This window comes from Leopardus geoffroyi, chromosome B3, assembly GCF_018350155.1.
Source record: "Leopardus geoffroyi isolate Oge1 chromosome B3, O.geoffroyi_Oge1_pat1.0, whole genome shotgun sequence".
Classification (NCBI taxonomy): Eukaryota; Metazoa; Chordata; class Mammalia; order Carnivora; family Felidae; genus Leopardus; species Leopardus geoffroyi.
This window is the reverse complement of record NC_059337.1, coordinates 44356519-44380158: the sequence shown is the minus strand read 5'-3', so window position 1 is coordinate 44380158 and position 23640 is coordinate 44356519. Positions and strand designations below refer to the sequence as shown.

At 42.7% G+C, this 23640-nt stretch overlaps 1 protein-coding gene across 1 annotated transcript in view; it reads right to left on the bottom strand.

The window, feature by feature from the left end:
- Positions 1-23640, bottom strand: part of RORA (RAR related orphan receptor A) — a 722413-nt gene that overhangs the window by 115724 nt on the left and 583049 nt on the right. The gene's annotated exons all lie outside the window — the stretch shown is intronic.

Sequence of the window (23640 nt, the reverse complement as noted above, 5' to 3'; positions counted from 1 at the left end):
TTTAAATGTCACTGCCTTCAGGAGGTCTGAGACAAACTGCTAGCCTACATCAGATGAGCTTTGAGTTCCCACTGGCATCCTGTTCCTCCCTTTCCATAAACCTGATTCTTCATAACATTTTTTTTTTTTTTTTGGTAAAAAAACCTCTGGACTCTAAGAGGCAGGGAACACATCTGTCTTAGTCACCCTTGTATCTCTGGTAACACTAAGACTTTGTATCTCTGGTAACACGAAGACTTAGCACAGTGCCTGGCATATAGTAGATGATGGATAAAGAGTTGTTGAATAAATTAATACTTCTTTTGAAAGCAGTATGTATGGTGGAAAGAACACTGGAATTGGAGTTGGAAAACTTGACTTTTCATCTCGGTTCTTATATCTAGTGGCTATGTGACTGGTAACAAGTTACTTATATTCCTTGAGCCTCAGTTTCCTTACCTGTAAGATTAGAAAAATAATACCTATCTTTCAGGATTTTTAAAGACCTTAAAAGTTAGACAGTAAACGTGAAAACCACTAATATCTGGTATACTGGTGATATCCAATAATCAATGAATTGGAGTGGTTTATGAGACACATTAGATGTTTGTAGCTAGGTAGGTGAGCTACACAAAATATACTGATTACAGTATGAGCAATGAATGTATTTAGCCATCTGGATAGTATTAACTCTTTACACATTTAGTGGTATGCAGTCAGGGAACTTAAATAGTTTGGAGAATTTTTCACTTTAGAAAATAGATGTTTTCTCACTCTGTCAATCAACCCCACTCTTCAAGATCAAAGGTTATGTACATCATCTACACTATGAATATATATTCACAAGAGTTGATGATTTATCCATTCTATTTCAAAAATATCTTCTGGATGTTTGAAAGTGATTCTTCAATAACATAATTAGAGTTTGTATTCTCTGAAAACAAGATTTTTTCTCTTTCAAACACTCCTGTTAAACAAAGAATTAAATGCAACTAATAAGCATATGATTCTGCCTGGAATTTTTTTTTAAAATTTTTTAAATGTGTATTTACTTTTGAGAGAGAGAGAGAGAAGGAGAGAGCAAGTGAGTGGGGTAGGTACAGAGAGAGGGGACACAGTATTCAAAGCAGGCTCTGGGCTCTGAGCTGTCAGCACAGAGCCCGACACAGGGCTCGAACTCAGACCGCAAGATCATGACCTGAGCTGAAGTCGGACGCTTAACTGACTGAGCCACCCAGGCACCCCTGAAATGTTTTCTTAAAAAGATCTACCATGTCCCTTAAGATTTTGAGGCTATAAACATCCATTATTTTTTCTTTTTCTTCTTCTTCTTTTTAAAGATTTTAAGTAATCTCTACACCCAGCGTGGGGCTCAAACTCACAACCCCAAGATCAAGAGTCGCATGCTCCACTGGATAAGCCAGCCAGGCACCCCCAAAATCAATAATTTCTATAAAAGTATCACAATCCTCTTGTGTGCAACTAAGGATAATGATATAACATAAATGGTAAAACGCAGTGGAAAAGAAGCTGCATAAATAATGCAGTGGTTACATCACTCAAAATGTGTACATATTATTGCCTTACAAAATTATGATGATCAGATAGGATTAAATGACACTGAATAAGATTATTGGTCTTCAGTAGATGCAAAACACGATGATTCACTGGCAAAGGAAGCTAATGGTAGGGAGGGAGAGATGTTACGTTTGTGCGTTTGATTACACAGCAGAACAGATAGGTAAAACCTCAGAATCAAGAATCATTATTTTATATGCAATATTGTTTCTTAACTTAGACGTATGTTAACTTTTCTTGAGATGACATTTTTTTTTAAACACCTGAATTCTTATAAGGAACCTACCACCAGGTCTAAATTAAACCTAGGGTTTAAAACATCATTTGCCAACAGGCATCCTGCGAGTGTTTTCCACAGAGGCACATCACATCCGATTATTTCCAGGCTATTTTAAATGGTCCTGGACAGGGCTACTGAATGACTGACTTGTCAGGGAACAGGAAAACATTATGACACCGCTTCTCCAGGTTTCTTCCCACAACATGAAATATTTGGGGTCATTCTAATAGAATCAAAGCTAGTTTAAGAGCAAGTGAAGTTTCACTTTAAAGCTTTCAGTTTTAACTGGGGGAATGCTTCTAACATATGGCAGCTGGGCTCTGACTGACTGCAACCTTCAAATTCTGGCCAAAATGTCTGTTTCCTGAGATTGTGTCTGATAAGCCTGTGCATTCCTGGTGGGGCTCAGCAGGCATTCGATAAATGCTATTGTTGGAATGAATGAATGAATGAAAGGGATTCAAATTATGAGTTACAAATTCCTCCATCAACAAAATAATCCCATAGGAAAGCTCGATGTTCTTGTAATTCATATCTGTGAAGGATTAGATCTTCAGCTCCTTTACAATTTTTTTTTTTTATCATTTATGCTCCACTTTGTCTTTCTTGATTTTTTTTAAACCAAAGTGTGAAAAGCACATAAGCATTTTCCAGAACATGACAGACAAGTATAGTTCTTAGAAAGTTTCATCTGTATGTAGCTTGTGCATGATAATTATGTTTAAATCTCAGTTAATCATCAGATATTTTCTGGGAACAGACTGTGGGTGAGGCCTTGTGTGAGCTATGTGAAAACGGAAGTTAAAAAGTTTTACCCTTGCTTACACACAAAAAAATCATCATTAAGACTAGTAGAACGTATGCCAGTATATCCACAAGGCAAATAGTTATCCAAGCTATACGAAATTAGAACTATTAAAGAAGTATAAATAACTGCTATACTACTTTTCATAATTAGAGATCTCTCATTCGAAAGCGGTGTGGAATGGAACATAGAAGAAAGCAAAACAGAAGGAAAGATCTGCAAAGATACCACGAAAATTTTAAGAACTCAAGTTCCTATCTGCTTGAAAAGTCTCCTGGGCATTCACTCAGAGACTATTTACTGTTACGTAAGACACAATTCTGCAAACCTTGAGATCTGATTTTCCAGTGTATAAAATATATTAAAAAGTACGGCGAAAGGAGTGGAGAGTTCTGCTCATAGGAGCAAGGAGAAACAATAAATACTGAAGGAAGAGATGAAAAACGATAAAATGTATGGCAGCGTGGGGCCATTTAGCGTAGGGGCAAACAAATCGCCACACCTCAGGGACTCTGAGGACATCCTGTATTACAGCATACTATACACACCATAATAATTAATGTTTATAATGATTTGGAAACATTAAGAATGGATTAACCCTGAACTAAGGAGACAAGGACTTACATCATCTATTTCGAAAGACCTCCCTCATCCCCACCAAAATAAAAGGGAAGTACCCGAGGCACTTACAGAGATCTAGTTCAGAAAATTAAGTTACATGGGATATCCCATTTTCTAATAACGTCTGTGGGTGCAGTGTCGCTATGCATAATTCAATAATAACTCTAATTACTAAAACCTTACAGTGAGGGTCTCTCAGTTATAACAAGCAGTACTCTGCAAACTTTCGGAAAAATAAAGAGATTTTCATAGTACGAATAACTGTTTTATACACTGGTATTTTATTCAATTCTAATATTAGCCAAATATCAATAAAATAAAAGCTGTCCAAATACCCTCTTTTTTTTTTTTTTTAAGCTACAGTGTTTTTGTAAATGTTTACTTGAATTTTGAGCGTTCAACGCTGAGGTTTAAATATGTATCATTATATTGAGATACTTGCTATTTATACAGTAGCAATTGCTATTTATACAATAATGTTTAAACCTGCCAGAATTCTGGAGAAGCAAAGGTTAGCTGTTAAGTACGTGCAGCGTGGGGGAAAAAAAAGAAAGAAAAACAGAGGCACAACTGGGCGTTGTTTTCACTCCGTGCAGGTGAGGTGGTAGGTGTTTAAAAGTACGCTTTACACAGGCACACACCAGATACCAACACCTCCTTCATGGCGGCAGCGATTCTTTTCAAAACTGCTAGCCTGTTTCCAGGGCAGCTGCAAAACATCCGTGAACACCAGTTAATTTATCGGAGTCCTAGAAACTGCTGCCTCTACACCTGCCAGGCTAGATTCACATTGTACAGACTCTACAATGCAGGAACCTAAGGTCCCGAGATGAATTCTCTCCGCTCCAGGCTAGATGGAGCAAGGGGGAAGCCGCTGCTGTGAAGGTTCTGGGCCATACTTTTTGCATTATTGTGGCTTTCACTGCACATCCCGTCCAGACTCCAGAATAATGCTTTTTGTATTAAAATCATCATGATCACCTCTGCATTGCTATTAAATTTATCATCATCATTAGCAGCTGTACTTGGTTGTTGTTGTTGTTGTTGTTGTTGTTGTTCATGCAAATGCAGTCTAAAGGCTGCCACCTGACGTTTAACAAAGAAGAGCAAGAAGGCAGGGCTCATAATCCCCACTCACCTACCCCACTTTGGGGTAAACAAAGCTTGGGGAGGTTTTCCAGCATAGCCTGGGTCACGCTGCTAAGAGTAGAGCTGGGACTTCAACCAGGGTTTCTGACTCCTTAAGTCCAGTGCTTGATAAATGTTGGCACGTGCTTGATACTGAAAACCGATTTCCAGTTCTTCAAGAATTTATATTCTGAGGAACTCAGATTGGTAACTATGGAAAGTTTTCCATTAAGAGGATTTTTGAAAGTAAAACAGTAGGCTGTCTTATACTTTTTCAGAAGATTTTTATCACGAATTCCTTTCAGTTTATATGTTTTTACATTATCTATTCACTCCTACCGCAAGAGATAACTTACATAGTTCAACAATATGGCACCGATAAGTTGCAAATTAATTGTTAATTAATTAGACAGGCTACAGAAAACTAACTCCTATGATGCAGAGCCTAAACCAAGCCTGGTCATAATTTCTAGTCCTTGCAGTGGGATAGGGATACACAGGGTGGTTGTTAGAGCCTGGTACCCAACATGACTCTGGCCTCAGAAGTCAAGGATATATTTTGAAGTGTTCTCTCTCTCTCTCTTATGGTTATCTTTTTCATTAATTTATTTAAGCCTCCCTTGTACCTTCTAATATGTTGTCCATTCAAATGGGGGAGAGGGGATCAATAGAATTGATTCCTATGATCAGTTCTAACACTGACCATCTTCCACACTTAAGGGAGGCTCATCTGGCATCCCTATGCCATAGAACTTTGCTCTTAGCATCCTTTGCTTGGTATGAGACACTGAAGTAGCTTCAAGAGAACCATAATAGGTTATATTACCTTTAAAAGTTGTATTGTTTGGGACTAGGGCTTTTGAAATAAAACATGAAGTATGTAATTGGGCAAAATAACATGCAATAATTATGGCAAGGAATTTCGAGAGAACAAAAACATGGTAGCCGTGGGAGTAAACAATTTACATCAAGTCTCAGGTAGAGGTACTGACAGACCCGGGATAAAATCCTCAAGGTCTCACTTCTATTCAGCGCTCTGACCGTTCGGTCACACTCCAGGAAATGACCATAAATATCTATCTGTGGCAACTTCACGAGATGGAAATGAGGTGGCCTAACTTTTATCGTTCGCAATGATCAGAAATGAAGCCATTTATAAAAATGCCTGCCCTCCCGTCACAGAAACCACTGCATCTCAACTAAAAACGAGAAGACACAGAAGAGGTTGATAAAAACGAAATCATGATACACTAATCCTTATCCTATCACCAAAGTGGTTGCCCAAAGAGGGGCCTCCACAGCTGCAGGATAAAAGGCACAAATCATGGACTACCCACTGGGGCAGCCAGGCCAGAGAAGTGAGGGAACGGCCCTTTCTTCACAGGGCTGAATGGCTGGAGTCTCTCGAATGAATAGATAACACCATCGAAGAACAGACAGTCGAGATGAAAGTAGAAACCAACGAAAACAGAAGAACGGAGGAAAACCATCAAAGGAGTAAAAAATAACAAAAGTCCAGGGACTGATTTGATCAGCACCCAAATGCTAAAACTGCAGCACGGGAGAGCTGTTTGAAGCTGCTAAAGGGATTTAACACAATCTGGAATGAACAGAATTTGCCATCAAATAGAACAGAAGGGCCACCAAGAGACCTTAAGGAAGGACAATCTAATGGAATGTGAACCCTGCAAAGAGAGCTCACTTGGCAACGTCCTTTTGAACATCTCAATCATTCCAAAGTGCTGTTTAAAACACACACGCGCACACACACGCACACACACACACACACACACACACACACACACATGGTCTGGAGTCTGTGGGGAATTTTGATGGGAGCTGCTCATCAAAACTCTTAAATAATGCAAGGCAGTGGCAATCCATCCGATCTTCCACTCTGAGGACCCGAAGCAAAGAACAGACGCAGGTTTTATCAAAGCGGCTTCTAATCTTTCTAGCACATCTGCAATGTCCATCTCACCAGGGGCGACCTTCTGAGTGAACTTTGGGAGAGACGTGCTCTTTGGTTTTGTCTGGGTTGCAGTTTAATTCAGCAGGAAGCGGGCCGTGGCTGGGAACCACAGCACAAAGAAAACCACGGTAAGGAGGTAAAAAATGCGGGACTGATCGACAATAAGTGAGATGAAATAAACGACTGGTAGTTTTTTTATGAGACCAGCAGAATAAAAAAAAAAAATATGACAGGTTACCACTTTTAAGGCTTATTTCCCATTGCTGCTACTAAGTAGGTAATGATAGCAACAGCACAATTGGGCAACAGCACCCAGATCAGAGAGAAAGACAGAGTAAAAGAAAATGAACGGGTCAGACAGGCTCCTTAAGACGGTATCCGATGCGGGGCAATCGCCTGAATAAAAACGTTCAATTTCACTCACGTACAATGCTGGTAAATTCCATCGTGGAGATAAAATATAGAGAGTTCTGAAAAATTCTTGTTTTCATACAGATGGTTGTCCAGAACACCTCTGGACTGAGAGTGTTTTGGTTCAGGTAAGGTATAAAATCATCAGATGACCAAAAGTGGTGTATGTATTTGTAGAAAAGCTAAGAAGTCATGCTGTCTAATGTCTATGCGCCCGTGGTCTTTCCTGTACTAACCTTTAACCTAATTTAGGAGAAAAGGGAGGGAGGAGGTAATCCCTAGTCCCTGTACATCAAAGGGAGTTTGCATACAAAGGGAAATAAAATTTCTCTTCCCACTTGATTATCTTCCTTCTGTCGGGCTGGGCATATTATTACATAGGCAGTGGGGAACAGAAAATTCTTCTCCACTCTTGAACGGGTTCAATCTCTCAGATCTCAAAAGATCTCCAAGGGTCTCCAGAGCAGAAGTGGCCAGAGCCTTGTTCTGATTTCTTCTGTCTCTCCCCCTTGGCTGTTCATTCCATACCCCACCAGGTGTCCAGCACTGAATGAGCATGAGAACGGGTCACACAAGGGAGGCAAAAGGGATTCAGTTCGCCATGGCTTTACCCCTTCTCAATGTCTTCAGCGTCTGTATATGACCGGATTCCTAGCATTGTGGGTTTGTTGCCTTATCCTTTCCCACATTTTACTTTCTTTGTCCTGGTAGGAAACAAAATCACCGTCTGTCTCCATCTGAGACAATCTGAAGTTTGGCAAAAATAAAGAAGGATGGAGTCTTCTTGGCCTGAAGGGTCTAGAGTACTCTGAACACTTAGTAGGTGCTCAATAAATTCCAGCCAATAGGCAGGGCTCGCTTCCTCTGACAGCTGGCCAGAGGCACAAACTGCTTTGGGAAACCTGATGAAGAGACCCGCCTTTCTGGCAGAGCCATCTCGCTCTTTCATCACTGCACTCAAAGATATTACTGATGTTGGTCCTCTGGTTTTGCTGCTTTTTTCCTCTGACTGGACTAACTGAGTCTACTCTGCTCACTAGCTGCCACTTCAGAATCCTGTCACGCAGCGGAAGGCCAAAGGACATTTTCCCCTAAGTCCTTTTAACTTCCTGGCATTCCGTTTTTCAACCCCACATTAAAGGTGCTGATGTTTCATCCTAGTCCTACCAGCCAATGGGTGGCCTCAAGTCAGACTAGGCAGGGCTTCTATCGGCTCTTTCCCTGTTGGGCACGGGGAGAAGGAACCCAGAAAAATGTTTCCTCAAGCTCATTTTGTAATTTTCCTTTGGATGCTATCACTGAAGTTATGAGATCATTTATTAAGAAACAGACACATTCTAAACTAACATACAACAGATGTCAACCTAGGGCCACTGTTGGCCAGCAAGACCTATTTCTTGCAAGTTCTCAAAAATAGATTTTTTTTCTTTTTGCTTGCCTTTTTTCCCCCTTCTGCTCTCGCCCAACGCCCAATCATCTTATAATCCATTAAAGCCCGTATACCAATTCTGTCTCTTTTCCAAGACGAGACCTGCCAACTTGAAAAACAAAAATGAACCTCCCCTAACTTTGGCATGTTTCTCCAAGCCTCAACTAACCCTGGGCAGAAACTGGTGGATGTGCGCCCAGTTGAAGCCTGAGGTTAGAGCCATAATTTTTACCTGCTTTAGCGAACAGTCTCCTGGTATGTTCTTGAATTCTCATCCTTGGTATATTGCAGGCCCGGGCATTAGCAAACCCAGCAGACTGGTATTCTCTGCCACTTGGCAGAGCAAGTTATCTGTCCTGAGAAGCTGAGATGTGAGACGCTTAAGCTCCCATAAGAATCCCTCTCTGTCTCTCTGATTTACCCTGTTCCCGGTGGTAAAGTATTTTCTGCAAACATGAAATTAGTTTATATTTTAAGGGCTTTGGAATGACTAATTTCGACTAAGTTAAGCAGGGCAGAGTAGTGACTCCCAAGTGACTCGATCTGTGATTCTTGGGAAGAGTTTAATGGACATTTTATTTTCGTTCAGGGTGACCTCACCAATCATTGTGCAAAATGCCCTCTCTTTGTTGTTTTCTTTCCCCTTAAAACAAAATAACCACAATTTTCTAGACATTTCCGAGGGAAGAAAACTCTAATTGCATTTTACTTATCTTTAAGGCCACTGTTCAGGAATTAAAAAAAAAAAAACCAAAAAAACTTCTATTTTAAAATTAAAAGTGTAGGTGAAGGTGATTGTATCTTTCCAAAGTCAGTAAAACAAATGTGTTGCATAAGTCATTTCAATTCAATTAAGAGAAACAGGTCAGATGCTAAAATATTAGTAAAATCAATTATGAGTAATAGGTCTCCTGTTAACATGTATCACTACAACTGTCTCTCATAATTTTTGAATAAATTTACATTTGTTTCATATTCTCTGTGTGCCTGTAATGTACGTGTGTGTCACTGACCATAAAACCTTCTCCATTTCCTCTTCTTTGTTACATTTGCTCGGGTATGCCTCGGACTAATGCTAACTTACAGAAGGTTTTTCCAAGAGGAGAGAAGGTCAGCTGGTAAGTTGGAAGGAGCTGTGGAATCAGGTGTATCTAACTTAGAATCTTGTCCCATCGCTTGTCACTTTGGCAGGGGGCTTCCTCCCTCTGAGCCTTGGTTTCCTCATCTGTACATGAGGGTAATGGTACCTTCCCCACAGGGATGTCGTATGATTTAAGGCCCACCACACTGCCAGGCACATGGTGTTCAAGCAATGTCTCTTTCTTTTTTTTTTTTTTTTTAATTTTTTTTTTCAATGTTTATTTATTTTTGGGACAGAGAGAGACAGAGCATGAACGGGGGAGGGTCAGAGAGAGAGGGAGACACAGAATCGGAAACAGGCTCCAGGCTCTGAGCCATCAGCCCAGAGCCCGACGCGGGGCTCGAACTCACGGACCGCGAGATCGTGACCTGGCTGAAGTCGGATGCTTCACCGACTACGCCACCCAGGCGCCCCAAGCAATGTCTCTTTCTGATCTCCTTTGAAAATCCTAAAAATGATTAATATCTGAGAGAGGATAATAATCGTAACATTTTGGATTTGATGTCTTGTTTTGTGTGACGATTAGGGTCACCAAAGTCCCCTGAAAAAGCAATGTCACCCTTTATCTTTACTATTTATTAAAGGGAGACCCTCAGATTCCATGTAGATAACTCATGCGGAGGCACAACGATGGGGTAATGAATTTGCTGCTGGACCTCAGTAAGCCTGTCCTTCAGACCAAACAGGTGATGTCTGATGTGGAGAAATCGTGCAGGGAAAAAGAAAAAAGAATACAACATTGGATCTATACTGTAATTACAAAAACACAAAAGTGACATGTATATGATAAAAGATGAGAAAGGAAAACAGGAAAATCTTTTTGGCAGATGAGTGAGAAAAATAGGTGTATTGTTTTCCTCTTCTCTAAGATCCTTTTTCATTCTTAAAATGAGGTTAGACATTTAGGTGGAAACTAGAGAATTCTACGGGGATTCATCCATTTAGGTTGATGGGCTCTCTAGTCAAAAGGTAACTATCTCAGGAATGGAACTTAAATACAATTTGGCTTTAATGGAATACTTCCCTTCCGATAGCACAGAGGGAACACAAATGTTGACAGAGGTGAGGAAGAGGAAGGAAGGGCGATTTTGGAGGATGGTCACCAGCTGAGGGGGGCAGACTTGGAGAGAGTGGGCTCTAGACAGGAGCTCGAGGAGGTGGAGGTGGTGGAATAAATAGAAAAGGGAAAGTTGCAAAGGCAAGGCAAGTGATGTAGGTAGACGCATTAAGGGGTTGATTCTTTTGGGGGGGGTGTGTCTATTTGTGAAGAAAAGAGGCATCCCTCAGGGGCACTAATAAGCTCAATATCTCTCAAGAAAGCCCCAAGAAAAGTATTAAAAAGTTTGGAAGATAGCTCACTAACACCCTGGTTTATAAAGACATTGCTTCTGCCTTTGGCTCTATGAGCCTTGAGGGGAGGGGGACAGCAAGACTCAGTAGGAAGGACAAGGACACAGGGGTGTGACAGAACTAGATTCAAGCCCACCTCTGGGGCTCACTAGCCATGTGGGTTGTTGGGTAAGTTGCTTGACATCTAAAAACTTAGTTTCCTCAATTAATATTCATACTTCATGGTCAAGTTACCATAAGGTTTAAATGAGATTATACACACACGTACACATAATTGCACACATACAAAATGTGTATATAGTAATCTCTCAAAGAGTGTACCTAATCTTGCTATAGGGAACGGAAGAGATAAGAACTCCCATCCTAAGATAAGAAAATGAATAAAGTTAAGGTTGTGGGTCCATCCAGCTTGATATACACAAGGAGGGACCAGAACAGCCTTCTCAGGGAGTCATGGTAAACCCATGCTGCCAGGGAAGAAGACAGCACTACCCCAAAGGCCCCCACTCTGCTTCCTAGAATGTGGTGGTGGATTAGCTGCCATTACCCATGGTCGAAAGCCCTAACGCTCGCTCGTGTTTCTTCATCTTCGGGTTCGAGCACTCGGCTGAGGTGATGGCTCTGATACCTGTGTTTTGAATCCTGTAATACCCCATGCTTGGGGTCAGGGGACACGGATAAAGGGGCATAGGGCAGCTTCTGTTCTCTACTGAGCCCTTAGACTGTTTCTAAGTCCTGAAGGTGTGCCTAACTCATCTGGGAAGCTGGTAACAGCAAAGCATAACACTGCAGCCAGTATCTCTAACCTACAACATGTGCAACGTGAGAAAGGAGGGAAATTCTCCCCAAAGTCTCATGAGATGGGGCTCCAAGCACTTACTGGGATCAGGCAGGTAACTCTGTACCAGGGGCTCCATCAGCAACCGGGGAGGAGAAGGCTAACACCGGGATTTGAGTTTACACAGCAACCCCCACGACAGGCAATGCCTGGTAGGCAGAGGAAGAATGACAGCGCATGGTAACCAGGGTCTGGGGGAGCTGCTCTCCCCTAATCCAGCTAGCTCATAAGGAAACTGTTTATGTTTTCTGTTTGCCAAGAAAACCTTTGTGCGTTGCTGAAACCTGTTTGTCCTGAACTCCTAACAATAAACACATGGCAACCAGTTCTCCAGATGACAAGTCCTTTTGTTAATGAGCAAGGAATGACTGATGAGGCCGGGTGCTCTGAAAACCCTTAGCTGCCTGGAGTCTTGTGACTCAAGGTTGAGAGGGGGAGAGGGCTGCTTTGGAAAGAAGTCTTGTTCTCTCACTCCATCCTGCTCCTTCGTACGGGGCAGCCCATGAGCACTGTTACGGTCATGTCTCATCTGGGTAAGCTGCTTTCATCCAAAGTGCCACTGCTGTGGCGGAAAGCAAATGCAGCTCCCCAAGACGCACAAAGCTCCGTAGAAAGAGTATTAAGAGATACATACAATGTGGTAAACACATACCCACTCACATACACAAAACGCTTTCCATCCCGTTTAATGTATGAGTGCATACATACATATACATGTATGTATTTGTGGTCTGGGTATCAACAAGAACAAGGTAAATGCAACCACATGTGAATTGATAGTGTTAAACAATTAAATAGAAGTGTTGATCAAACCCCATAAGGGTGTGTGTTTCTCCAGGCTGGTGTAATGACGTGTCTTTGGCGAGTATGAGACTAATGCCAGCACATGCACCCGCTCTCTCCTCTCACCTCGTTGTCTATGAAAATCTGTCTCCCACACTTGCCGGGCACCCTCCCAATCGCACAAGGATTGTCACTGGTTGGCAAGGATTGAGAAATTCTGACTTCTGTTTGTTGTTTTACTGGTATCTGTTGTTAACTAAAAGTTAGAAAATATCCCTTGTAGTCCTTAGAAAGGTTCAGAAAGAAATCCAGAGTTTGGAACAGCCCCAAAGGCGTGTTTAGGGGAAGTCTCAAGGAATTCCAGTGGTCAGAGAGTTTAAGAGATTCTAATCTTGGAACCAAAACAGACCCCAAATATGTCAGAACCTCGTTCCAGGAAAAGAGCTTGGAAAAGGAAGCTTGTCAGGTAAAAATAAACTGATTTTCCCTGAATAATCTTGCACTTTGCACAAATAAGAATGACCACACCTCTGTTCTACGGCTGGGGCAAATCCAGGTTCAGCCCAACTAGCTCAAAGGTTTGCTGAGTCAGTGGCAAGGTGTTAGGAAACCCCCCTGTTCCCAGCCCAGCATCACACGTAACTCTGGAGCGGTCCTCCAGGAAAATAACTTGTAGAAGACTGGATGGAAATGCTCTTACTGTGATAGATAGGCTTCATATTAAAAAAAGATACTGCATTTTGGGGAAGACTTCCACAGTATAAAAAATGCATTAAAAAAAAACCCAAACCTACTGGCAGCCCCATAATTTTTCCTTCCTATCTTAGCATAACTTATCAAAGGCAAAGTTTATATATATACTCCACTGGTCAATCCATTAGGAGAGGGGCTGTCGCTGTCTGGCTCACTGGTATAGCCTCAGACCCTCACCACAGTGCTTTGCACTCAACAGGTGCCCTTTTCATTGTTCATATTTGTTGAATAAATATGTCACGCAGGGCGCGGAACTCAGTTGGTCCTCATAAGTGGACCTAATCTAAACAAAAAGATTATACCTGGTGCCAGTGAAATTGGGGGCCTCTATTTTTATCTCCAAAATACAGGAGCAAAAGGTGAACTCTTGTACCAAGCCTTGAAGGGCAGCACAAGGCAGCAACTCAGCAAGAAGCAGAAAAGTGAGTGAGAATCCCACTCAGAGAACAGCCTGTCCACAGGCTCCCACAGAGGTATTACGGGTAGCATTGTCATGGGCCAATTTCAATGCCTGATGCAGTTTCATAACACAGTGGATGATAAGCCATATTCATCAGGAAGAAAGAATAAAGCAAAAAATATTTATACATATATTCATACATAAAAACCTGTACCAGTGAGCTTCTTCATTGCCCAGTCTTCATAAAGTCTGCAAACCTAGTGATGGGGGTTTGCCTCCTGGAGGGCAGAAAGCCTGGCTTCCTCCAGTCCTTGACAACAGGTGCTAAGCCTAAGTGGGAGCAGAGCTGTTTCAGGGGTAGTGTTCCACTGTGTCAGGGACTGAGTTGCCCCTGTGTGCATGGGGAAGACAGGGAGGCAGCTGGGACTGAGAAATGCTTTAAAAGGGTGTTGTGCTCTCGAGAGTGATAATGGGAGTCAAACTCTGGACTCTGGTTCTTAAAACTATGAAGTCACAGAGAAGGGATTGGGGCTTATAGCTGAGGACAATTTCGAATGATTATATACATATAGGACCATTAGAGGCCACAGATAAGCTGTTCAACATTCTTCCATTACCACGTATCTTTCTTTTCTTAGCCATTAACATTTACATTGGCTGGTTTTCCCCTCTTGTGTTCCTCAGGTGTGGCAGAGGTAACCAGAGACTCCAAGAATCTGATGGCAACATCATGCTCGGAAAGAGCAGTGAAGCAATGTTTGGGTAGCAGGGATAAAGCCTCTCTCAGCTTTGACCAAGGTGAAAAGACTACCAGCTCTGCTACATTCTGCGCCCCCCCCCGCTGACCCCCACAAACCCCCACACAGCCCCTCAAAACACATGGGAGTACACACTGACATACAGCTCACACACGCACACACACCTTGAAACCTGTCCTGTGTGCACTCCAGGTACCTGGCACACAGCGGTGCCCAATAAATATGTTAAATGTTGAATGACTAGATTAAAGTATTAGGAAGCAGGTGCCTACTTCATGTTGTATTTGCCCCGCCCCCCCCCCCCCCCCCCCCCCCCCCGCCCAAGCTTCAACTCACCATAAAATTACATGGACACAACTTTTTCCCATGTATTTACTCTCCATAAAGGAACTGTGTGATACATAGATAATATGTTCTTTATACTTTGGTGACAAAAGTAAAAACAAATGACTTTCTCATTTCAAGAGAGCAGAAAGTCATCTTTCCTGTGAGTTTTTTTTCCAAGTAATCTCTATGCCCAACATGGGGCTCAAACTCACAATCCCAAGATCAAGAGTCACATGGCCTACTAACTAAGCCAGCCAGGTGCCTGTCCTCTGAGTCTTACCTTTTAAAGACAATCTCTTCCTGAACCCCCAGAATTACTTTTTGAATGTCACTTCCCCAAATTTGCATGTTATAGGAATGGACACTTTCTTTGGAATTTTTCTCGTTTCCCCAAATCTTGCTAATCTGCTGGATTTGAAGCTTGTGTATTTTTTTTTTTTTTTTTTTTTTTTTGCATCTGTCCCAACACCTCCTGCTGACACATGCCCAAAGATGCTCAGCTTAAAAAGGGAGTGGTCTTCGAAAACACAAACTAGGTGTTCCTGTTCAAATGAAAACTTGACAGGTATTCTCACAGGGAATACTGGAACCTTTCCCTCAGCAGCTGTACAAAGGTTAAAACTTGTTCTTGGCAAACGAGTTTACACTGATGCATCCTACATGGATTGTCCCTTCTTGTGGTTCACTACACTCTAATTGCAATCATGTTGGACATAAGCTGCTTACCGTAATGTTTCATAATGAAAAGTGTACTCTCCAGAATTCAATATCCAGTAATGGCTTCTTTGATGGAAAGCATGATTATGGTAATAAAACCACTACACAAACGGACACATCTTCTTCAGTAGCTCATCTTTCTTTGGAGACAAAGGCAAGTTCTGATTCCTCCGACTGTTGGGGATTGAATTCAGTTTTGGGTACTGTCAGCAGCCATTCCAACTGCATCTGATCCATTGTGGTAGAAAATACCTTGGGGCTACAAATAGGGCCACCCATCTTCACAGCTGATGTATCATGATGATTCCTTTTGGCTGCATTCAAAATCAGCAGGGTTGAGGGATAGTTGGCTTTGCTCTGTTGGCTAAAAAATTTTAATTTCATTGCATAAGAATATCATAACATATAAGGAAACCAAGAAACTCACTCCTAACCCTGGAACCTTAAACACATTAACTGGTTTTCCTTCATCCTTGCTCTCACAGCCGTGACATCTGTCTACACACAAGTTGTCTTGCTCCCACGCTTCTCTGTATCAATGCTTCATCATAATGGATCAAGATGGCTTATAACACAAGCATTAGCTATCCTGACCACCTCACTGTGGCTCAGAAGATGGCAGGACAACCCAACTGCCCAAGATTTTAGGGCTCTAGGATTTTTAAGGTATGGAACCACAGACACTGCTTGAGGTACTTTCTGCAGAAGATGTGTAGCTTTGCCTGCATTTTTGGGCCTCCAGGCACAGAAAGCCATCGTCCATACAAGGCTCCTCCTGATCCTATTTATCCAAAGCGGATTCTATTCCAGAGAGTTCCATCCACCTTCTTGGGGGCCTTCCTCAACCATTCCTGCCCCTAAGACTGTCCTCTGCCTTCCTTTCAACTCCAGGAGTTCCCATGGCCAGCATCTCTCAGCATCTCCCTTTGTTGCAAGAGGGTCCATGTTTCACGCCACTGTTCCTAGAGTGAGGACTCTGCCTGAGACTTCCCTGGAGTCCCCAGGGTATCTAGAGCACAGGAAGTATTAATGGATATTTATACACTGATCTAAATAACATTGTGGATTGAGGTAACTGCCCAAAGGACAATTAAGTAAGTGAAAATAACGTAGAAAATATGAAAGAGAAAAAAGACATTATGGTATTAGTTCAAACAAGGGCAGGGGTCCACTCTCACCCGTATATGTTACTTAACCTCTCTGCGTGTCAGTTTCCTCATCCAAAAAGACAAAATAATAATAGTATCCGCTTCATAGGCTGTCATGAGGACTTAATGAGTTCGTATTTGCAAAGTGCTTAGAACAGCACCAGGCACGCAGCAAACGCCACACAGGCATTTGTTACATGAAAATAAAAACTAAGTAACATCACACTGCCAAACTCCACCATAGTGCCTGCCACAGGGTAGCTGATCAGTAAAGGCTGAACTCCCTACTCTGTTTTGTGACACTGGAACCAGCTAGGCCTGGGAGGGAGCGGCTTCCAGGACCGATGGGCTGGTTGGTGACAGTGCTTTCCAGGAGGTGAAGCCCTTGGGAACACAGCAAACTCCGTGCTCCACTTTAAGGGCCTTGGAAGGTACCAGGTTCTGCCACCAACTCGGTTCAGCTGGCGCACTCCCAGGGCTGCGACGTGTGGCTTTTCGGGTTAGCCAGAGGAGGAGCAGTTGCCGGGCACCCTGGCGCCCACAGGCGGTGGCTGCTGCGGTGAGGGGACAGCCCAGAGCTCCGCCCCCGGTCGGCCTCGCAGCCCGGAGTCGGCGGCGCGGAAAGTTACTGCGTGCTAACGTGGCAGGAACCATGGAAAGCGCAGGTCTGCCAAGAGCTGAAATCCTGGGCTGTGTTTCTTAGGCTCACAGGCACGGCTCTTCTGAGAAGCTAGTCTACACACGTCCCTTGCATATAACTGTATTCTTTCAGCAGCTACTATATTTTGGGGCAGAGGGAGGAGAAAAAAAGTTGGAAGGAGTGGCAATAAGGCATGAGCCAAATCCCACGTATGATTTTTTTTTGCTTGCCCTAAGATGCATGTATATTTTCATCCACTGTATTGCATACCGCTGAACTTTGCATCTGATGGATTAAAAAAACACCACCACCTAACTCTTTATCAAATTCAACTCAGCAGAGGCTTGCATTAGTCTATTTGCTCATTCTTTTTTTTTTTTTTTCCAGCAAACATTTCCTGAGCACCAGTTATCTGTCAGTTACTCAAGTGGGCCCCAGGAACCCTAAAAAGCTCCTAGTCCAGTGTTGAGACAGACGGTAAATTGTTGCTTGCCACATAAAGGGCTATCACCGCGGCCTGCACAGTGGACTGCCCGGCAGAGAAATGATTTCTACCAGGTGGGAGAGCAGCCCGCACAGGCTTGCAGGGGAGTCTTGTTAGAGCAGGTCTTTGAAGAACGACTCCAGCGAGAAGGTCACCAGGTGAACGAGTGGCCTAATTAGGCTGTGATGTACATGTATCATCTTTGTCCCACACCTGCTTTTTCAAGTGAGGCTTTAAAAATACAGAAACAGATTGTGGGGTGGGGAATAGCGTTGTATCAACATCACATTCCCTGATTATGATCGCTCTTGCTGTGGTCATGGAAGAGAAAGACCACATTTTTAGGAAATCCACCCGGAAAAGAGGTAAAGAGAAACAATTTCTTTACCTCTTATACATATCCATGCACACGTATGTGTACGTATAGATGTGTGTGTAAAAGTGATAAAGGGGCATATAGGAGTTACTTGTGCTATGTCTGTAAATCTCTGTAAGTTAAGAAATACGCCGACATACATTAACAAAAAATTTTCAAGTATGAAAAATACTAAGTTTTAAAATTACCAAAATGACAATGCCTCTTACTACCTTTATTCTGAAAAGGAACAGCAATCATCAGAACATAATTTGGTCAGAGGGAAGCAGCTATTCTCACCCAAGGCCCTGGGAACTCTAAGGAGTGAAGTGAAGTGACTTCTGTGGTTCTCATTTTCCCACTTTTCCCCCTGGAACCTTGAGATTTGTAGGGTGACAGGGGCAGGACAGTAGTGAAGCCCAAGACAGGTGCAGTCTACAGAGGCCCTGAAAGGGGAGGGGCTGAAAGATGCTGCTTGGCTCTCTCTGCAGGAAGGACTCCCTCCCACCTCCCACCCCCCAAGAACCCAGAAGTGGTGGCACCTGGGGTGGGTAGTCACCTTAGTAAGGATTTGGGATCTGTCTGACAATTCTGTTGTAATTGCTTATGATACATTTCAAGAAGCAGAAAGCAAAATTTAATAATAATAGGAGCAGCCACGCTGTAACGTGGCTATCTCATTGATTCCTCGTAACATTTCTATAAAGTGCGTACTATTAGGATGCTCGTTTTATAGATGCAGGGACTAAAGCCTAGTTGGTCAATGGTAGAAATGGATAGAAGTGCAAGTTGCCTGGCTCCGCTCTCTGGGCTCTTGCCCACACTGGTTACTATGGTATGTGCATGAGGACTATGAATTTCAAAGGCTATAGAAGAGGGAGGAAAGCAGAATGTTTAGTTGGGGTGGTGGGATTGCAGTGAGGTTCACTTTTATTTTGATCTTCCATATTATTTGTGCAATAAATCATTTAAAAATTAAAAAAAAATCAATCCCATTGATAACTCTTTTTGTAGAAATAGTTTTTTTTTTTAAGTTTATTTATTTTGAGAGAGTGTGATCAGAGGAGGGGCAGAGGGAGAGGGAGAGAGACAGAATCCCAAGCAGGCTCTGCACTGTCAGCATGGAGCCCAATACAGGGCTCGAATCTACAAGCCATGAGATTATGATCTGAGCTGAAGTCAGATACTTAACAGACTGAGCCACCCGGGCTCCCCTGATTGATAATTCTTGACCCAGTTGATGCAGTTTTTGATATGTGTGCCTAACATAGAATATTTACCACTAAATAAATTATAGCTTTTCTGTCCCTTGGTTTCTGTATCTGAAATATGAGATGATGTTTGCTAACATTCCCCCGCTAAACACTTGCTATATGGTTGATATTCTGTGTATGGTACATGTAGGGTATGGAGGGTGTGGAGACTAGGGGGTCAGAAAGGGTGGGGAGGAGAAGGATGGAGTGAGGATGAAAAACTCTTTAGAAAGGCAATTACTCACTAGTGGAATCAGACAAGATGCATGAGGTTGGGCTGGGCTTTCAACTCCTAAGGTATTATCCAATGCGAGAAGGAAACATCAGATCTGAATCAGGTCCTCCCCTCCCCTTGCCTTCCTTCTTTTTTTTTCCCTTCTCCCCCCTCCCTTCGTTCTTTCTCTGGGCTAGAGGAAGTGGTGTTTTGTCATATTTATACATTTCCTCAGAGAAGATTGGCAGAGACTCAGATCAGAGAGAATGTAAGAGGCTCGAAGGCCTGAGCACACCTGTTTTTGCATCCAGGGACTCAACGCTCCTGATATCACTTAACCCCTTTTACCAGATGCATATAACCCTTTTACCACATTTCTATTTACTGCTTATACACAGACGATTGATAATTCACTGGAAATGTACCCACAAAAAGTGCAGAATTTGGAGTAACCAAAGGGACATGCTGCTAATGGCTAGAAACCACGTTGGTTGGTTCGTATTCTCTCCCCAGTCACTTTTCAGACAATCTGGATAGAAAGCAGATATTTCATTTCTGTGTGCATCATCCCTCTAGGTTCAAAGATTCTTTTGAGAGAGACAAGGGAAAGATGATTTAATGCTGTCAAGTGCTTTGAGATCTCAGACAAAGAAGCTCTGTAAATACCGAGAATTACTGGGCATTATCGGCCCTGGTATCAGTCCCCTCAGTATTATAAGGGCTTTGGAAAAATTAATGAAGAAATAGGTCCTGGCATACTGGCAGCAGCAATTGCTTTCTGGAAAGATTAAGAGACCCTCTATATTGGGGAATGTAAGATTCAGTGAAAACTTTCTTTTTTTTTTTGCAAATGAAAATCACCAAAGATGAAAACCCATTGCAATATGAAAAAGAAAGAATTAAAGCTTTTAAAAAATCAGTCTCCAATGGGGAGAGGGCAAGCCATTGTATGGGTGCACATACCTTCCCAGGAGATGAGAAGAGAGAGACATTCAGAGGGACAGACTAGGCTTCAGAAAAAAAGCCATGCAAAAGGCTTTTGCTTTTATGTTCATATGTGCTACAAAACTAAATCCTTTTAAGACAATAAAAATAAAAAAAACAACTATGCATTCTGTGTTGGTGAGGGTATAATCACGTATGTTATTGGTGGACATTTAAACTGGTAAATTCGCTATGGAGGCCCACATTGCAATACTCAATGACACTACAAATCAACTTTCCCATTGTCCTAACAATTCCACGTCTGGGGATTTATCCTGCACATCTATCTGCGTGAGTGCAAACTGGTATATGTTTGAGGATATTCAATGCAGCACTGTTTGTGTTACTGAGGTCTGAAAACAACCTAAACACTGATTAGCAGGGGATTACATAGCTGCTGGTGTATCCACAAAATGTTGTGTAGCACTGTTGTTAAAAAGACTAAGGCAGCTCTGTGTGCCTTGATATGGAATTAGCTCTAGGGTGGTAGTGGGAATCGAAAAACTCAATATGCAGAACAGAGTGTGTGTGTGTGTGTGTGTGTGTGTGTGCGTGCGTGTGTGTGTGTGTGTGTGTGTGTGTGTAGATATAACTATGTGTGTTGGGATTCATCATGCTCTTATATCCATAGAATGGATTATTTCTGGAAGGCAGCATTAGAAAGTGGTCATTGGTTAGAAGATAGGGCATACCTCTACTTTATATCCTTTTGAGTACTGCATCATGTACCCATGTGACCTTTTCAAAACATAAAGAATACTAATGTGTGTGAAACCACTGATTAAATGACAAAGTAAAAATACGAACTTTGTGCCATTTTCTGGGGGTGGAGCCGGGTGAGATGTGTCTTCAGAAGCCCTTCCACATTGGTCTCAACACCAGGCTTTCCAGCCTCTGACTTCTCCAGTTGTCTACAGCTCAATTCAGGGTGAGTGAGCCTCGTGCCGGTGGCCTAACTCTCCCCAAACCAGGAAATCCTTGATCTGTACCAGATCTATCAGACAAAGGTCTTAGTATGTAGGGACCTTTGCTGTAGGACTGATAGAGAAAATGAACCCTAGGGATTAGGGCCTCCCCCGCCACGCCGAGCTATGCCAAACATACTTGCTATAATTCTGACCAGGGATAATTTTGGAATTGTGTGTGTGTGTGTGTGTGTGTGTGTGTGTGTGTGTGTTTTGTTGTTGTTGTTTTGGTTGTAAGGAACAACAACTCACTAAGTGAGGGAACACTTATTGAAAGGATACATGTGAAGCAATGAGAATAGCACCGTTCTCGTAGGAATCCAATAAGAATAATAAAACAACTTCACAAATAACAATTACGGAGCACTTGGGTGCCAGCACTGTGCTAAGTGCTTTGTGGCAACAAGGGACCTGATGTTGCTTCTCTGTTCTGACAGCAGCTGGCTTATTCACTAGCTATTGGGCTCACTCGGTCATTTTGCGCCCCTACAACACCAGCTCCCACAGGGTCCTTTGAGGCCCTCTCCTACCTCAAGGTCCCCTCTGCTTGTCAGCTGTCTCCTAACTGCTTCCTCATCTTCAGATCTCCTGTTCAGTCCCATGAGAGAGAATTTGAGAGGTCATCCTTCCAACAGCCACTTCCTGTGGGCTGGGCATCTCATTTACCTGTGGTGAGGGCTACCAGGCCTCATGGGGTTAGTCTTGTCCTATACTCACCAATTTCCTTTTTGAAGAACTGACCTTAAGCCAAGCATTGCGATACTGGGGACACAGCGCCAATAAAGCAAAGCCCTTGCTCTCCATGGATTTGCCTTCTACCTCCTTTACCTCCAGCTATGGGTGTGGCAGACATTCTGGCCTGTCCAGTTTGGAGACAATGGCCCATGATTGACCACTGAGCTCTTGCCTCAGTCCCCAAGTCACTGCCTCCTGTGGTTCTCTGCATTCATGTCCTTTCCCATTATCTATCCACCTCCAGAAACTGGGAATGTGCCTTGCCCCACTGTACTGGGGAGTCCAAGGTGACCAAACAGATGGCCTCAACAGCTGGTGGAGAGTGATGGGAGGGAGGCCTGGTGGGCTCCACTCAGAGGCCCTGTGGGTCAGCTGCCGTGGGCAGTTGAGTCCTAGCTACAAACAATGAGACTGCTAACTGTTGTACCATAATTTGTAGCAAATACCCAAGCTGTTATCTGCTTTTCTCTCTTTCTTCCCTTTTGTCAAAGCTAAACTGCTTGAAAGGATTGTATGCCTTGTCAGAGGCGTCAACGGCCGGAATCAATCTTTTCTAGGCTTGTCTTCCTCGTTCTTCAAACTCCTAGTGATCCTTCAAAACCTAGCTCCAGGCATTCCCCTCCCGCCTCAGTGAGTCCTTCCCTAAATTCTCAGAGGTCAGCATGCCCTCATGTGGGCTCCTTCTGTACTCGGCATGTAATTTTGTTGTTGCTGTTACCATGCTGTCCTGCCAATATTTATTTAGATATATGTTTTCTTTACTGGAGTGTAAACTCACAGAGGCAGGGACCATGGCTTGGTCATTTGTTCATTCGTTTTTAATTTAAACAAATTATTTTGGAATAATTTCAGATTTATAGATTTATAGTAGGCTTGTTACAACTGAGGAATCAACATGGCTATGTGACACTTAAGTAAATTTCATAGCTCATTCAGATTTCACTCATTTTTCCTTAATGTCTTTTTCCTGTCCCACATTACATTTAGTTGTCATGTTTCCTTAGCCTTCTCTGGTCTGTGAGAATTTCTTGAACTTTGTTTTCGATGACTTCGAGAGCTTTCAGTCATACTGAGCAGGTATGTTGTAAAATACCCCTCAGTTTGGGTTTATCTGATGTTTTTTTTTTTTTCTCATGGCTAGATTGGGGTTTATTTATTTTTATTTTTTTTTTTTTTTTTTTTTTTTAAAATTTTTTTTTTCAACGTTTATTTATTTTTGGGACAGAGAGAGACAGAGCATGAACGGGGGAGGGGCAGAGAGAGAGGGAGACACAGAATCGGAAACAGGCTCCAGGCTCTGAGCCATCAGCCCAGAGCCTGACGCGGGGCTCGAACTCACGGACCGCGAGATCGTGACCTGGCTGAAGCCGGACGCCCAACCGACTGCGCCACCCAGGCGCCCCGGTTTATTTATTTTTAAACACTAGCCCTGAGCTAAATACTTAGCATGTACCACCTAGTGTAGACCAGGCGTTTGATTAATGGTTATTGAACTGAATTAAATTCAAGTGCTTCTTTGGTACCTCCTATATAAACAGAACCCTGAGTGATGCTTTTGGAGAGATGAAGTATGGACCTCAAGTTCTGTAAAG